At 29.2% G+C, this 16,737-nt stretch overlaps 1 protein-coding gene across 1 annotated transcript in view; it reads right to left on the bottom strand.

Annotated features, from left to right (window-relative positions):
- The window catches only part of LOC142332313 (nose resistant to fluoxetine protein 6-like), a 155,216-nt gene extending 140,264 nt beyond the window's left edge, over window positions 1–14,952 (bottom strand). The window contains exon 1 of the mRNA XM_075378676.1: window positions 14,734–14,952. The gene's annotated coding sequence lies outside the window, so the exon portion shown is untranslated. The remainder of the gene's footprint in view (window positions 1–14,733) is intronic.
- Between the last annotated feature and the right edge of the window lie 1,785 nt (window positions 14,953–16,737).

Genomic DNA, 16,737 nt, shown 5'->3' with positions numbered 1-16,737 from the left:
ATATATATTCTGAATACGAGCCAAATCGGACAATAAATACAATTTTTCGCAATATCTCGACCCCAGGGCTACATAGCGGGTCCAGACTAAATCAGAAACCTTTGCGGGCGTGCGCACAATAACTCACCAAAGTTTCATCGCTATCGGATGAACGGTTTAGGAAGGCATAAGAGACATACAGACAGACAAACATTCATTTTTATATATATATAGATTTAATAAAATTATTTTAAGTCAGGCATAAAATTTATGAATTTTTACCCCAATTTTATGATTTTCACCCCAGATTTCTCAAACATTATAGAAAATACAGTTCTGGAACCTGATTTATTCGATTTTTCAGATCAAAAACCACAAGAAATCATTAATTTTACCCCTTAATTTACGTCCTAAAAATTTCAGTACCACTTATTTCACCAGAGTAGCTAAAATCCGAGGGAAATTTTTTACTAGACGTAATTCGCAAACAAAGCATTTTAGGACATGTTTATCTGAAATTTTTCCCTCATTTTCATGTGTAGAATTGGTTGATTTTAGGTTGAAAGTTCCGGGAAAACTTCGTAATACATTATATATATATATATATATATATATCATGTATCATTTTTTTCCATTATAAAAGAATAAATAACCAATGTCAGGAAATTATTATTTTATCAGCAATCTTTTTCAAAGCTCATTAAGAACCTGACTGGATTGCGTACGACATTATGAGTGGTTAAAGACAACGTAAATACGATATTGAAGCTGCAACTGCCTTGACAAATATGGGAAAATTGATCTCCTAGATTATTTACATTGGTTTCAACACGTAGAAACAGAAACTGGATATAAAAAAAACGCAACAGCTGTAAAAATTCGCTAAAAATAAATAGTAATTAATAGATAAATTAGAAAAAATTTAAACACGTTTTTAAAAACTAGTTTAAAAAAATCAGCTAATATGAAAACTATATGAAAGTATAAATAAAAATTAATTTACCCATTAGCTGTATTTAGTAATTTATAAATTACACCTAAATCATATAATTTAATTAATATATATATATATATTTTATATCTATACATTATATAACAAGATTAATTGTAATAGAATTACTTTTTAATAAAATTTAAAATTGAATTTTAAATAAATAACATATATATATATATATATATATATGTCATTTGTTTAACTTGAATTCCAGAATTATTTACTGTATCTAATTTCCGTAATTGTTTGATTTTTTTTTATAATTGCCAAGGTTGTGTACTATAATTACGTATTCATATATTAAACAATTTTTGTATAAATTTTTAATTTGAAGTGAGAAGTTTATTAATAAATAATTTTTTTTTAAATATCTCGTTAACGATATATTACTAAATTTACCACTTTTAAAATATTTAAAAAGAACTTAAAATTTAAAGTTATTCAAGTAAATAATTTAAAAAATTATTTTAGAAAGGCCCAACCCGTTTTACCCATGAAATTGGTGGAGTTTTTTTCTTAGGAATGAAACAAAATTATATGTGCAGGTCTTTTACAAATAGTCTCAGCCTTTATAATGAAATAAAATAAAAATGAAGACGGATACTATTATTTAAAAAAAATTCTATTATGGTAGAATTATTGTTTAATTAATATTTTAGTGAAAATCCTCTTTGGGGAAGAAATTAAAAATGATAATAAACAGGTGTTTCAGTAATTCCCAAACTTTCTGTACTCTAAAGCATATTATAAAATTGATGTAATATTCTTTATGGTAATCTGAATAATACCAAACACCTTAAAAGTACCTTAGCTACCTAAAGGTAATGTTAAAAATATTCATCAATTTTTTGATTAAAATTTTGAAATATGGTACCCATAAGGTACCTTATCTCCCTTAACCGATTGTAAACAAAATTAAATAATATCAATGTATACCGATAATATCATATACCGAAATCATCGTACCGAAATTTTATTTAGATCGGTCAATCCGGTCTAGAGATATCAAGCAAAAAATAAGCCATAAATCTAATCGGAATTTTTCAATATAATTTTTTTTTAATTTTTTTTTTTTATTTTGTTGAAGGAAGCATGAAACGTCAAGATCTGGAAAAAAAATCCGATATTTAAATAAAATTTAATCCGGTCAGCGTACTTTTCCTTTTATAGTAAACTGAATTAATAAATACAAACAGCAAATTAAAAACAATTATTAAAATTAATAAAATGTTATTAAGTGAAGTCCTTTAAAAAAAATAATAAATAACCTATTTTGTTCACTTTATAAAATATTAAAAAAAATTAATTAATTAAAATTTCTTATTTAGTTGAAGAGGAAAAAAACAGAAAAATGTATTGTTCTACGACTGCTAATTGATTATCAGAAATATGTTACCATAAAAGGACATTTGACGCTGAAGTATGAAAAAACTGGAAATAAAACTGGTTCTTAAAAAAACACCATTCATAAACAAAAAGTAACAATAAATTGTTTTGCCAATATATATATATTAATTACGTAATATATTAGTAATTTATTATATATATATATATATATATATATATATATATATATTAGGTTTGAAAATTAATATCGCTGTGTAACATAACTAACGTACATTAAAAATACATCTAGGGTATCCCAAAAAATATTATGTAATTATTTCCGATAAGCTTTTTTCCAAATTTTCGAAAATAGTACTGCATTACTTTTGGAGCCAAGGTGAGATGGGGGGGATGAAATTGAATTTTCTTTACGTTTTGAGGTATGAGGGGTAAGGAAATACTATTCACTTAAAATATAATTTCCTTATAAAATATACTTGTGTATATATATATATATATATATATTGTTACTATGAAAGATAGAAATTAGAAAATATCAATTCAATATTCTCAACTGACTGTCGACTCATACCAAATACGTCGATGAAAGAACAAAATATTTGCTTATTCGGACCTTTGCCTGTATATGTCGACAAACACAGAAGCTCTGATGGGGGTTTAAACGATAACTAGAATTAAAAAAAAAAAAATTACCCAATACCAATCCCAAAGGTAAATACGAGAAACCCTCGTAAATAAAGGAGGTTTAAATTTAAGTCAAACATAACCTACGATCTCTTCGCTCGCTAAGCTCATTCAGTACGCACTGATGATGAAAGTTAAATAAAAATATTTTTATAAAAAACTGAACAAAGGACAAACCATTTGACCATTTATCTGTATCGTTAACGTTCCAAAGATGAGGCCAATTCTATTATAAGAGAATAATGGAAGGTGGCATGGGCGGGTTCAGCAGTGGCCGCATGGACAAGAAGAATTATCCCGGACCTGGATGCTTGGCTAGATCGCTCTCATGACGAATTAGATTACCACACAACGCAACTCATGTCGTGACATGGTGCGTTTGAACAACACCTGCATAGGTTTGGCAGGAGAGAGTCACCAATCTGTGGTTACTGCCATGCGATTGACGATGCCAAACACACTATTTTTGTGTGCAGACGATGGGAGGAACAACATATAAATGCAGGACTGATGCATATCCGACCGGAGCAGCTCTCGGAGTGGCTCTTGGCTATGTCCGGAAACTGGAATAATTTTGCAATATTTGCAAGAGCAGTTCTCAGAATAAAAAAAGATGAGGCAAGACGACTGGGATACTGAGGGGTGTAGTTTATAGTAGGGCTGGGCGGACAGCCCCGTTCCTGAGGGCTCACGTGCCCTGGTGTGTGGGTTCCCGTGATGGAGCGGGGACTCCTGGTGTCCGTTAGGTGTGAATGAATGAAAAGACCGAGACCCAGCCGGCTGTGTGGGTTCCCGGATACGCTTTGGCGGCTTCGGCTCCTGCGCCGTCGGTTTGAGGCTGGCAAAAGCAAAGACCGAGACCCGGTCTCCGGCGGGGGGGGGGGGGGGGGGGGGGTCTGGGAACGGCATAGCCCGGCCTGGTTCTTTCGTTGGAGATTAAAAGCAGGCAATTAAAAGATCCGGAAGGGATACGTCCCCGAGTCGAGTATACTTAATTGGATGTCCGGCTCGGGGATGTAGGAAAAAAAATTTATAAAATTTTATGCCTTAAAATCTTCAAAACTACTTAAAAAATTTCAGTGGGATTTAGATATGTATATTAGTGAAGTTGTGAATGTGAAAATTTTATTAAGATTGGTTGAGTCGTTCTTGAGTTAAACTCGATTTATTGTCGAAAGTTACATTAGAATTTTTATAAAAATATAAAGACAGAGCAAATAAATAACATTATTTCGGCTGATTTTACACCTTTACAAAATAAAAACTCTTATCAAGCACGCTATTTTTCCACATTATTAATTTCAAGCAGAACCGACATTTTTAAATAAACAAAAGAGAAATAATAATAATGAAATTATTTTTGAACAGCTGATATTTTGTATGTCAGGGGTACCAACTTGAACCTCAGAGAATTTCAATTTATTTTGTTAATAAGTTTTTCCAGTGTTACCATTTTTATCTTTAGTTAGTCCAGATGAGGACTGCAGTTAAGGCAAAACTTGAGTTATAAATCACCGATGTAAATGTCTACTGAGCCATTTACATCGGTGGCATCCCCGACGAGGCCTGGCTTATTATTATGAAATGAAAAAAGTTAGAGAGCGAAAGACGACTCCCGTTAAAGCCCATCAGGGCTATGAACGTGGTAGAGGGGGGGGGGGTGGCGACCAGAAGCGTCACAAGGTGGGTGCCTTCCGCTACGGGGTTGGGATATACCTTTAGTTATTGGGAAAAAATTTCGTGTGTGTGTGTGTGTGTGTATTTTTTTTTCAACAAGAAATTTCAATTCAAATTCGACGATCTCCGTGGCGGAGTGGTAGCATGTTGGCCTTTTATCCGGAAGTCCTGGGTTCAAATATTATTTACACGCTGAAAAATTCAATTATCATTCAACTAGTAAATATAAGAGGTTTGTTTTTACTATATAAATAAATAAATAAATAAGTTACGTAAGTTGAAGGAAAATCTTCTTTTTTTTAATATTAATAAATTTTAATTAATATTCAAAAGGATCGAATTACAATCTGGATTTTAATTACTTCTCTGTATGACTAGTTATGGTAACTTCATCTTGATTACGAATTTATTTATAAATGTATAAAAAAAAAAAAGCCCGGAAGAATGTTAAAAATATTGAATAGTAGTGCATGAATTAATTGACATGTAAAAAAAAAAATAATAATAATAATAATAGCTATTAAAATATCAACTTGTTATTTTATTAAATAAAAAATAAATAAATAAAATCAATGACGTTTTTTTTTTGTTACGAACTAAAATGTTAAAATGAATTTAAAAATTAATCAGGGAGAACGTGTGCTCATAACATTAAAATGTAAATAAATAAAACGAGTTAATACGTATAATTACCTCTATTATTTAATGAATATAATGTTAAATTAATCTGCTAAATAATAAATAACTTGTATTTAAATCCGTTTGATTGACTTGTCGAAATTTATCTTACAGAACATGAATTTGATAATATTTTAATAGGTAATTTTCAAAGGTATAATTACATGAAATTTCAGGTTATTAACTCCGTATAAAAGTAACTGCCCTTTCTAGGATTTGAACTTTAGAACAACATTTGGCTTTGAAATCAGCTGATTTTTGATGACTAGTTCACCAGTAGACCAACCCGGCGAACCTATCGGGTTGGTCTGATGGTGAACACGTCTTCTCAAATCAGCTGATTTGTAAGTCGAGAGTTCCAGCGTCGTAAGTCCTAGTAAAGGCAGTTTCTTTTATACATATTTGAATACTAGATCGTAGATACTTGGTGTTCTTTGGTGGTTGCGTTTCAATTAACCGCATATCTCAGGAATGGTCGAAATGAGACTGTACAAGATTTCACTTTATTTACATTCATACATATCTTCCTCTGAAGTCATACCTGAACAGTAATTCCCGGAAGCTAAATAAGATCAACCCGGCGGGTTACTTGTTCTATTATTACTATTCTTATAAAGACATAAAAAATAATTCGGTAAAAAATATGCAGTAAATAAAAAGATAGTTTTTCGATTTTTGAGGAAGGGAGAATTTGGAGGTAATTATGTTTTAAAATGGTAAAATAAGCATATACGAATGTACTAAGCTTTATATAAATTGGGGTTACATTTGCAAAAAGTTGAAAAAAATTGACTCAGAAGAAACTATCTAACCCATCGGGTTGGTCTAGTGGTTAACGCGTCTTCCCAAATCAGCTGATTTGGAAAGTCGAGAGTTACAGCGTTTGAGTCCTAGTAAAGCCAGTTATGTTTGCACGGATTTGAATACTAGATCGTGGATACCGGTGTTCTTTGGTGGTTGGGTTTCAATTAACGACACATCTCAGGTATGGTCGAACTGAGAACGTACAAGACTACACTTCATACACTCTCATACATATCATCCTCATTCATCCTCTGAAGTATTATCTAAACGGTAGTTACCGGAGGCTAAACAGGAAAAGAAAGAAAGAAGAAATTATCTATCCCACCCCCTTAAATATTGACCCCAAACGTTTACCAATAAATTACTCCATATAGAAGAGTTTCTGTACCAAATTTCATAAAAATCGGTTGATCCAATCAAAAGTTATTAAGCTTCAAACACACCAAGACAATACGTACATATGTACGTACGAACGTTATCCCCACTACGTTTTTCGTTTTAGTTGAGTTCCTGGGTTATGAAACGTCGAGAAATTAAAAAAAAAATTAAAACCTATATTTGTGACTGTTTACCATAATTTCTTGCAGTATAGCTCTACAATTATGATACCAGGAAAGTAGGAAAGTAAAAACTGTTAATGCTAACAATTTCGAGCTATAGCAAAACTTACCAAGTTGGGGATAATTATTTTTGTACAGCTAGTTTCGAAAGGAGCTTACGTTTACCCCAAATAGTGGTCTCATAATGAAAAGTAGATCATTTTCAGGTAAAAGTATTTTAAGAATTTCATTTTTCTATATTTAACCTTTGAAAAGTTATTTAATGGTTCCATGCTTTAATAACTTTGTATAAATTAATAAATAAGAATGTAATACATATTTTTTTTTGTACAGGTTATTGTTTAAAAATCTAAGACCTGAATTATCATTACATAATAATAATCGTACTGATTCCTCAATCAATGTTTTTAAGGTATTTTGAAGGTAATCTTGAGCCCATTTCTATAGCGGAGTAGTAGCGTCTGGCCTTTCCCACCGGAAGTCCCGGGTTCGAATCCCAATCATGTATGGGATTTTTCGCACGCTACAAAATTCATTATCATCCTTCAGTAACAGTAAGCAAGTGTAAGCCTGTTGTAGCTGTATAAAAAAATAAATTTTAAATATAAATTTATCTGTTGGTTCATCAATAAAAAAAAAAAAAACAAAACAGAAAGAGTTTCGTTGTATTTCACGCAGTTTAATTTATAAACTACATCATGTAATTTAATTCACGAAAGGTATATTTATAATTTTCGTAATGGCACTTAGAAAATAAAGTGAATTTTATGTTGACTCATGTTTGACGATACGCTATGTGAGTATGTGTGCGCGCGTGCGCATATTATATAATTTAAGATTAGCGTAAAATATAATGACTGAAACTAAAACTATTTAAATTACTAATGAAAATAATTTAATTGTGGAGTAATTAATTTAACAGATTTTAAGTACATTATTATTATAAAATTAATGTGAATATTTCAAATACAAATCAATCACATTGACCTACATTTTCTATTACATAATTTTTATTACTTAGTAATAAGTTTTATTACTTAGTTTTACAATTTTTATAGTTTTAATTAAAAAAATTTAATTTGCGATGGACAATTACGAAAACCTTAATTTCTTTTGTAGCCTTCCTGTAATGAGGTTGTTGATTACATTGCAATATTTTTTCCTTTTTTTAAACAGGATAAATTACGTAATAAAAAAAGAATTATCAAACGTAAACATTAAATATTGATGTAATTTGAGAAAAAAAAGAAAAGAAATAACGCGTAACTCTTACGCGTTAAGTAGTTTTTTTAAATAATTTTTCTTTCATGAAATACTAATTATTTCCTTGTACGCAGTAAATAAAGTTTTGTGATCGCGGAAAATTTCAGTTTTCAGATTTCAACGGAAACCTCCATTTTGACTATTTTCGGCATGACGTCTGTACGTATATATCTCGCATAACTCAAAAACAATTAGCCGTAGGATGTTAAAATTTTGTAATTAGGACTATTGTAACATCTAGTTGTGCATCTCCCCTTTTGATTGTAATCGACTGGACCAGAAGTGTCCAAAAATGCCAAAAAAAAAAAAAATGGATTTTGAACTTTTTCTTAACTGCAGTAATAAGTCCTCATTGGAGCTTTTCAACGATATGTCATAAGTTGTACTTATAATCATTATTTCCAGAGTTATAGCCAAATAAAATTTTAATTAATGAAATATTTGAATCTTACAAGGCACAACGGTTCGAATCAGACTTCATCTCCTTTTTTTAACTTTTTTTTAATTTAAATATATTTATTTATTAATAACTATTAACTCTGATTGTAAAAAAAAACTTTTATGATAAATAATAAATAGTTCAATAATAACAATAAAAAAAAATTGAAAAAATATCAGAAGTTAATAATGAAATAAGATATAATGTACTTTTCATTTAAAAAATGTGTATATGTAATTTACTAGGCGTACAAGGAAGTCATTTGATGCCACATCTGATTTTTTTTCTTATATAAAATTAATAAATCAGGTAAATAGATTTATAGCAATTGGTAGTAGTATGTAATATTTCTAGTAAATTATCACAAAAATTAAACAACCAATAATTATACAATTTTACATGTAGCTTTCTTAAGACCCCGAGAATATAAACCACAGTTTAAATTACACCGATCTAAATTTAGTAAAAGAACTTAAGTTCGTCTACTAAATTTAATATATTGTCTATATCGATTGTCATTATCTACATCGATAATTATCTATGTCAATATGGACTTCTTCAGAAAGGTATTACATGATTTACTCTCTTTTTTACTTCCTTATACGAAGTAAAGGAAGTATTGTGATCGCAAAAAATTTCGTTTTTCAGATTTCAACGGAAATATCCATTTTGATCATCCCTGAATATTTTTTGACTAGTTTCGGCGTGATTTCTGTACGTATGTATCTCTCATAACTCAAAAACGATTAGCCGTAGGATTTTTGAATTTAGGACTGTTGTAAAAATGGAGTTGTGCACTTCCCATTTTGATTTGTGTTCAAAATTCAAATGATTTGGATTTGGACGTTTTCTTAACTGCAGTAATAAGCTCTCATTGCGAGCTTTTCAACGATATATTATAAGTGGTACCTAATTTCATTGGTTCCAAAGGTATAGCCAAATAAAATTTTAATTAATGAAATATTTAGATCTTACAAGGCACTTAGGTTCGAATCAGACTTCATCTTTTTTAATTTAAATGTATTGATTTTATTAATAATTGTTAACCTCTGATTTTAAAAAAAAATTACAATAAATAATAATTCAATAACAACAATAAAAAAAAGAAAAAATATCAGAAGTTATTAATGAAATAGAATTTTACGTACTTTTCATTTTAAAACAGTGTGTACATGTAATTTAATAGGCGTACAAGGAAGTCATGTGATGTGAAAATCAGATTTTTTCTGTTAACTTCCGGAACTACCGTAAGGTATTACTTCAGAAGATGAAATGTATGAACATAAATGAAGTATAGTCTTGTAGAGTCTCAAGTAGACCATTACTGAGATATGTGGTTAATTGAAATCCACCTACCAAGGAACAACGGTATACACGATTTAGTATTCAAATCCGCATGAATATAACTGCCTTTACACTAGGATTATATGATTTCCCAAATTTAACGTAATTGTCGGGAAAGATCAATTTGTATTACTATCCTAATATATATAACATATTTAATACCAGTAAGACAACAACGACATAAAACATGTGATAACGAACACGCACTCAAATCAGTTTGCACCGGATCCGCTACGGGAACTGGATTCTGTTTTCCAGTTGTTGGAAGACCGGAATGGGCTAACTATCTTCTTGGTTCTTGTGAATACGTCGAGTCAAGTTATTTGAAAGACGATATGGTCAAACAAATTGACCATATCAGATCAGGATTACAAAGAAAAAACAACCTGGATACGACTGGGACACAAGGATACCTGGATACGACTGGGACCGGACGAGAACACAGGAGGAGGCGATATCGAGGATAACAAAATCGACAACGGACCTGATAACTCTACTACAGAGTTATATAAATATTAATAATTTAGTATTTATTCATTTTTTTTTTGTCTTCAGTCATTTGACTGGTTTGATGCAGCTCTCCAAGATTTCCTATCTAGTGCTAGTCGTTTCATTTCAGTACACCCTCTACATCCTATATCCCTAACAATTTGTTTTACATATTCCAAACGTGGCCTGCCTACACAATTTTTTCATTCTACCTGTCCTTCCAATATTAAAGCGTCTATTCCAGGATGCCTTAGTATGTGGCTTATAAGTCTGTCTCTTCTTTTAACTATATTTTTCCAAATGCTTCTTTCTTCATCTATTTGCCGCAATACCTCTTCATTTGTCACTTTATCCACCCATCTGATTTTTAACATTCTCCTATAGCACCACATTTCAAAAGCTTCTAATCTTTTCTTCTCAGATCGTCCAAGTTTCACTTCCATATAAAGCGACACTCCAAACATACACTTTCAAAAATCTTTTCCTGACATTTAAATTAATTTTTGATGTAAACAAATTACATTTCTTACTGAAGGCTCGTTTAGCTTGTGCTATTCGGCATTTTATATCGCTCCTGCTTCGTCCATCTTTAGTAATTCTACTTCCCAAATAACAAAATTCTACTACCTCCATAATCTTTTCTCCTCCTATTTTCACTCAGTGGTCCATCTTTGTTATTTCTACTACATTTCATTACTTTTGTTTGAAGACAAAAAAAAAACAATAATAATTATTATTTATTTATTTAGCTTTAAGTATAATTTGATTTTTTTTACTATTACTATTAAATAGATTATATAAATAAATATTTCTTTCTTGGCATGAAATTTTAAATTATTTTAGACAGAAGACAAAGCGGAAAATATCTAAAATAATATTAGTAGATTTAAATTTATGCTTATATACTCGCATATATAAAAAAATGAATGTTTTTTGTTTGTCCCGTATGCGTTCCTATACCGTTCATCTGATTGCGATGAAACTTTTGTAGTTGTGCGCACGCCCGCAAAGATTTCTGATTTAGTTTGAACCCGCTAGGTGTCACTGGGGTCGAAATATTTCAAAAAAATTGTATTTATGGTCCGAATTGGCTCATATTCAGAATATGTGTTACTTACATGGAAAGAAATACCACTGCAAAAATGGAAGGGGCGCTAGATGGGGTGCTGGGGCTGAGATATTTCGAAAAATTGTATTTTTATGGACCGATTTGGTTGTTATTCAGAATATATATTAATTACGTGAGAATAAAGAATTTTGTAAAAACTATACCCGGTAGGTGGCGCTTAGGGTAAAAGGGGAAAAATGAAAATTAGGAACAGGGAAATAGGGAAAAAGTGAAAGGTTAAATTTTGTGAAGTTCTGTCATGTTCATTGTTAATGTTTTATCATACTTTCAATTGTGTTCATTTAATCTATATATGTGCTGAAATCTAGCAACAGCGAAGCATTGCACGGTCTAATAGTAGTCTATAAATATTCATAAAAACACATTTCTATCTGTTTATACGTAATCCATCTAATTTGGTTAAAAGACTACTTATTTTTTTTTTTATAAACAGCAATGAAATATATCAAAATATTGTATTATCTTAATTCTTAGATTTGTGATTAGATCTACTGATCTTAATTTCTGTACACCCTTCTATAGTTTCAGCAATTGTGTAACTGTCCACTTTATTAAAGAATTGTGGAGGATTGTATCTCACTTTCAAATGAAATAAGTTTAAATGAAGTGCAGCTAAAAATGTGAATATGTTATTTAATAGGCGTACAAGAAATCATGTGGTGTCCACATATTTTTTTCTGGATTATTTATGCATGAATTGTAGGTAAACAACTTTCTTTTCTCTAAAATACCAATTAAGTAAATCGAAATAATTATTCTTTACGCTATATCCCCTACCCCTGAACGAATCTTTAAAAATATTTAATATGATCAGTGTCCCATATTATAGAAATATTTAAAAATAATAATAATTTATTAATAAATATAATACAAATATTTTAACTAAATTTTAAGAAAATTTGTTGGTTCAGTCGTAAGATATAAGACCAAAAATTGTGCGACGCATACATATATATTTTTTAGTCTACATGAACTCCGACCCTACAACGTAAAAATATGCAAAATACCCGATATACCATTTTTTAAATGATCATCCGTACTTTACCCTTTAACCACCACCTATATTCGCCGGGAAAGTAAAAAATACAGGCTATCAAAAAGCGATTTTTGTTCGTTAGTCTTGTAAGAATCATTATAAATAGGTTAACAAAATAAATTTTTGATTTCATCAATAATGAGAAAACAGAGATAAAGTAGATAAAAGAATTACAAAAATATAACATTAAAAGACATTAAAAATATAGACTCATTAAAAAAAACCAAAATTATCAGGGTTTTCAAGAAAAAAGATTATCAAGAAAGTAAATTACAAAAATGAAATGATCCGAACAACGCAAAAACAACATATGGAGAGAATGAATGAGGTAGAGGAAAGAGAGAATACAGCAAAGTAGAAAGAAGTGAGGCAAGTTTAAATGTAATCCTCAAGTGAACAAAATCAAAAAGAAAAAAATCTGATATAGACAATACATGATTGATTTCCTTGTACGTTTATTAAATTGTATTTACACATTTAAAAAAAATGATAAGTATATAAAATTTTATTTCATTAAAAACGTCTGAATTTTTTTTAATTTTTGTTATTATTGAATTATTATTATTTATTGTTATTTTTTTGTTACAATTAGAGGTTAGTAATTATTAATAAATCAATTAAATTAAAAAAAGAAAAAAGTTTTAATAAAAAAGGAAATGAAGTCGAATTCGAACCGATTTGCCTTTTCCTTGTAAGATCCAATTATTTAATTAATTAAAATGTTATTTGGCTGTAACTCTGGAACTAATTAAAATAAGTACCACTTATTATATCGTTGAAAAGCACTCAGCTCTCAATTAGGGCTTATTACTGCAGTTAAGAAAAAGTAAAAAAAATCTGAATTTTTGGTTTGGATTTCGGGTTTTTTTTGGACACTTTTCGTTTAGTCGATTGCAATCAAAAAAGGAAGTGCACAACTAGATTTTACAACAGTCTTAAATTCAAAATTTCAACATCCTACGGCTAATCGTTTTCGTTTTAAGCGAAATACGTACGTACAAACGTCACGCCGAAACTAGTCAAAATGGATATTTCCGTTGAAATCTAGAAACCGAAATTTTTCACGATCACAATACTTCCTTTACAAAGTAAAAAATGGAATAATTTTATAAATAAGTAGTTTCATCTTCCTCTACCGAAAAAGACTTTTGTGATTTAACCACTGATAGACAATTAAAGCAAAATAAATAAAAAGGATTTAAAAATAAATAAAAAAATTATAATGAAGTTATTAAACAATTATTTATAAAATAATGTAAAATATATATATATGTTGCAGGTAGATGATAAAAACGGAGATTTGATCAAATCCCTAATGTAGATGATCAATTCACGGAAGATCTTAAAATTACAACTCTGTAGGGTGATTTCTCTAAAGAAAGTAAGTGATTTTAGTTAACTGCTTTAGTGAAAATATGAAATAAACAGGTCAAGACTAGCGCAGCTCACTACGCGAGGAAGGTTGCGCGCATTTTTATTATTGTTTTCTATATTTCGAGTTTTATGAAGTACCTACCGTACAAAAATGGGTTCAGATATAGAAAAAAATCAAAATTATAAACAAAATTAACTTTAAACAAAAGTAACTTAACTTAACTTAAACTAAACTTATTAAACAAAATTAATTATATTATTTCTTCTTTTCACTAAAACATTTAAGGAATTTGATCAAATCACTTACATTCTTTAGGGAAATCACCCCACAGAGTTGTAATTTTAATATCTTTCGTGAATGATCATCTACCTTACGGTTTTGATCAAATCTCCGTTTTTATCATTTCCCTGCGTTATATATATATATATATATATATATATATCAAAACTACCAGATAACCTTTTTCTAAAAAATAAAAAAATTAAAAAAATCAATTTTTTTATGAATAAAACTAAAAATATATGTAATTTTTATTTTTAATATATGAATCAAATATTTTATTTTTATATTTTTAAAAACCCCAGTTAAAAATATAATTCTAAATAAATTTAAAATTAAAAAAAAAATTAAACTATTCCAAACATTTTTTATTATAATCCTCTTAATTCTAAATGTATTTTGAGGAAAAGGTTTACAACGCAATTATAAAAAAAAAAAATGTCCAATGGATATAAAAATTAATAAATGAAAATGATAAATAATTTTAAAAACAAATCCAGTGTAATATATCTTCTCTTCTTTTTTTTAATTCAAAAAAAATATTTCATTACCTTTTTTATAGCATAAATATTAGTGCATGAAATAAAAAAAAAAATAGACAAATAATAAAAAAAAAATTATAGTAGATTGTAAAAAAATATAATGACAAATCTTACCGTTAAACGTCCTGTTGTTTATATCAGAATGTCCTGTAATTGATGTACTTGAATTGTTTTTAAGTAAATTATCCAAATTAGCGGTAGCAAAAAGATAATTCTCTTGAAATAATAATAGAATAAAACCTATTTGTATACCGTAATGTAACTGAGATTTTTTTAAGCTTTTAAATTTACTAAATCTATGAATTATTATTAATAAAAGAAATAATAGTTTATTATTAATAATTTTTGAGTCCATTACTTAAAAATTATTATTTGTTTTTTTATAAATCAAATAAAAATATTTATGAAATTACACTGTAATTAGTAAGAAATTTTATTTAAAAAGTCGTAAATATTCTTTCTTAAAAATAAATAAATAAAAACTGATTTTTATAAATATTAAATAATTCTTTTAAAAATTTGAAAACGTTTTTAGAATTTTTCCTTTCATGTAAACCACGACAGTTTATAAAATATTTAATAAAATTATTAAATAAAATAATTTATTATTAATATATTAAAATATTAGTTCAATAGTTATAACTGCACTGAATACGGATATAAACTGAATCCTTTTTTATAACCTTTAGCGATGTTTAGCACCTGAGAGTTCTGCGTCCATAATCAAAGAAAGTGAGCTTTATAACATAACGAGGTAGATAGAGAAACTAACATATCTAGTTGAGAGAGACATTGTTTAACTATGACCTTGATGTTTGAATTCGACAAACTGCGAACGTAAACTTCCCCAGGGTCGGAAATCCACGCACTTGTTACATATTACAAAACATATATATATATATATATATATATATATATATAAAAAAACAATATTTCGCAAGTGATTCATAATCAACGAACGCCCAGCAAAAAACTACTGAAGATTAATAGATAAAATTTGTATACACGTTCTTCTTTACGGTGTAAGTGCACTCTAAGAAAGGATTATAAAAATTTAGAATTTAAAGGGTAAAAATAAAGTAACAATGAAATTTATTTTTTAATTTACTGATTAAAAATGATATTCAAGTTACCAACATGAATGGTGTAATCTTCTTGAGAATAACTAAAAACCAATTACTATTTTTTTTTTTGAAATTATGAGTTTAAAAGGTTAAAATAAATTTTTGAAATTAACCCGGCTATTTTCTTAATTTATTTACAAATGAAGATATCAACTTAATTTTTTTTGGTACGCGTAGTCTTCATGTAAATATGTAAAAAAAAATTTTAATTTTTTGAAATTCGATCTTGAAAGGGGGAAAAGGTAAAATTTTTGAAATATTATTACAAATTATTCCCATTTCCGATTATACTACACGAGATATTCAGTAAATCTGGGCTTGCAAATAATATTTAGATAAATATCAGGGCGTTTAACAAAAAACTATTTCACTCATAAGAATAAAGCAAGTACTGTACGAAAGAGTACTTCAAATAGTTTTTTCCATATATACTATGTAGTTAGTAAACCATTTGCTCGCTAGGCGTCGACAGTAGAGAAAATGGTTGCCACGGGAAACGAGAAGTCGTTTTGTGTGTTAGAAATTCACTTGTCAAAGTCAGTAATTTCTGTGCAACGTGCGTTTCGGTTGAAATTTCATAAAGAGCCACCAAGTGACAATTCAATTCGTGCATGGTATAAACAATTCAGTGAAACCGGTTGCTTGTGCAAGCGAAAATCAACTGGTCGTCAATCAACCTTAGAAGTCAATGTCGAACGTGTGCGTGCAAGTTTCATTCGCAGCTCGTCAAACTCGACTGCGGCTGCAGGCAGAGAATTAGGAATTCCGAAAACAACAGTGTGGAGAGTTCTCCGTAAACGTTTATTATGCAAACCGTACCGTCTTCAATTAATCCGGCGTCTTTCTGATGGAGATAAAACACGTAGGCTTGATTTTTGTTTACAGTTACAGGAAAAGATGTTGTTGGATGAAGGTTTTATAAACAAGATAATTTTCAGCACTGAAGCTACTTTCCATATTAGCGGCAAAGTAAACCGTCATAACGTGCGAGTTT

The sequence above is a fragment of the Lycorma delicatula genome, chromosome 11 (genome assembly GCF_047948215.1).
Source record: "Lycorma delicatula isolate Av1 chromosome 11, ASM4794821v1, whole genome shotgun sequence".
In the NCBI taxonomy this organism is placed as follows: Eukaryota; Metazoa; Arthropoda; class Insecta; order Hemiptera; family Fulgoridae; genus Lycorma; species Lycorma delicatula.
This window is presented reverse-complemented; position numbering and strand designations above follow the sequence as displayed.